The sequence below is a fragment of the Apaloderma vittatum genome, unplaced genomic scaffold, assembly GCF_000703405.1.
Source record: "Apaloderma vittatum isolate BGI_N311 unplaced genomic scaffold, ASM70340v1 scaffold33520, whole genome shotgun sequence".
Taxonomy (NCBI): Eukaryota; Metazoa; Chordata; class Aves; order Trogoniformes; family Trogonidae; genus Apaloderma; species Apaloderma vittatum.
In genome coordinates this window covers 29,094-31,120 of record NW_009695682.1, presented here as the reverse complement: position 1 = coordinate 31,120, position 2,027 = coordinate 29,094, and the positions used below count along the sequence as shown (strand labels likewise).

Below are 2,027 nucleotides of genomic sequence, written 5' to 3'. Positions count from 1 at the left end.
CACCAAGCTCCAGGGAGCAAACCCAAATGCTGCAGCCATCAGTGGGAAGCTGGGAGGAGGCATGGCCAGCTCTGTAGGGCAGGCAGCAAACAGTCCTTCTCCCATTTTGACTGCAAGTGCTGGTGTGGGAGAAGGAAGAGGGAGTGCAGGTTTGTTTATGAATCTGCTTTTCACATGCCTTAGACCAGGTCAGAGGGCTGGGTGCAGCACTATGGGTTCGAGGCCCTGTCCCACTGTCAGATCAGTGGAAGAGAAGGGATGAGCTGGAGGGAGCCACACTGCTTGCTGCAGCCGCCTGAATCCCTCTGGCACGGCTGTGCCAGCACCCTTCAGATGGGCTGGCTCCTTTGGCATGGTTAGCTCTTCCCGGCAGCGTGTGTTTGCCACAGAGCCAGGGCTAATGTTGTCACTTGTTAATGAGCATCAGCACAGCATCCAGCACCCTCCAAAGCAGAACGAAACATGTACTTGCAGGCTCCGGGCAGCACTTTGATGACCACCCCAGCAGAGGTCCATGCTCCAGCCAGCTCCCAGCCTTGCCTCTGACCTGAGGAGCTGCAGGTCTCAGGCCACTGACCCCTCCAAGCTGCTACCTCCCACATGAGTTGATGGCTCAAGCTTTGAACCAACAGCTCTGACACTCCGTCCCCTGTGCAGTCAGATGCTCAGCCCTTCAGGGAGTTGTCCTTGCAGGCAGTCGTGTCTGGGCTACCCAGGTACCCCAGATGAAATGGGGTACCTAAAATGAGGAGAGGAGGTTTGTGAAATACATAGCCCTAGGAAGTTATTTGGACCTTAGAGAGAGCAGGCAGGGAGATGTAAAGCAAAAGCTCTGCACTGGAGCTGCATGACTTCGGGCTGTTGGTTGAGGAGCAGCTCAACGGGACCCAGCAATGGGCACTTGCAGCCCAGAAGGCCAACCTTATCTGCATCAACAGGTGTGTGGCCAGCAGGTCAAGGGAGGTGATTCTCCCCTCTCGGGGGCCCCTAGCATAAGAAGTACATGGACCTGTTGGAGTAGGTCCAGAGGAAGACCATGAGGGTGATAAAGAGGCTGGAGCACCTCTCCTATAAAGACAGACCAAGAGAGTTGGGGATGTTCACCCTGGAGAAGAAAAGGCTCCAGGGAGAACTTATAGTGGCCTTCCAGTACTTAAAGGGGCCTACAGGAAAGCTGGAGAGGGACTGTTTACGAGGGCATATAGTGATAGGACAAAGGGTAATGGCTTAAAACTGAGAGTAGATTTAGATTAGACATATGTAAGTTCTTCACTGTGAGGGTGCTGAGGCACTGGAACAGATTGCCTGGTGAAGTTGTGGAAACCCCATCCCTGGAAGAGTTCAAGGCCAGGCTGGGTGGGGCTTTGAGCAACTTGGTCTACTGGGAGGTGTCCCTGCCCATGGCAGGGGGGTTGGAACTAGATGATCTTTAAGGTCGCTTCCAACCCAGACCATTCTATGATTAGTTTGCATGTGTGTGTTTGTCATTTTAATAAAATACCAGTAAATACAATATGCCTACAGATAAGAATGATGAGCACTAGCTGAGTACTTTGTGCATTAAACGTGAATGTACTGGCATTACCCAAATAACGGCATCATTATGTAAATAATGCAAGTCTCTTCACTCAGCAGTTCTTAGAGCTAACAACTCTATTTGTTTTTGGAAATATATTTTGCCTGTGATTAAGTAGGAATGCATTGACCCTTCTCCTCTAACATTTCAATACTTCTTATGTAATGTTGATGGCAACAGAACTTTACAGCTAATGTAGCTGTGCATTTTATGTCCTTCCCTTCCTTTTTCTGATTGTAGCCCAGTTAATACCACAGGGCAAATCTGCTGCTGCTGTAAGTCAGTGTTATGCCACTTGCATCATTAGTGCAAGGGTCGGGGGGTTGCCTGCAGTGTGGAACACTAATTCACTGAGTCTTTATTCAGTGCAAGAGGCATTTAATTGAACAAATTGCAAGCCGAATGCTGCCAGGCCAGGTAGTGATCTCTCCGCTGAACCTGTGCCTGCAGA

At 50.2% G+C, this 2,027-nt stretch overlaps 1 protein-coding gene across 1 annotated transcript in view; it reads left to right on the top strand.

The window, feature by feature from the left end:
* NRP2 (neuropilin 2) overlaps positions 1 to 2,027 on the top strand; it is a gene marked incomplete at its 5' end in the record, with an annotated part of 75,304 nt that overhangs the window by 52,985 nt on the left and 20,292 nt on the right. The window lies entirely within an intron of this gene.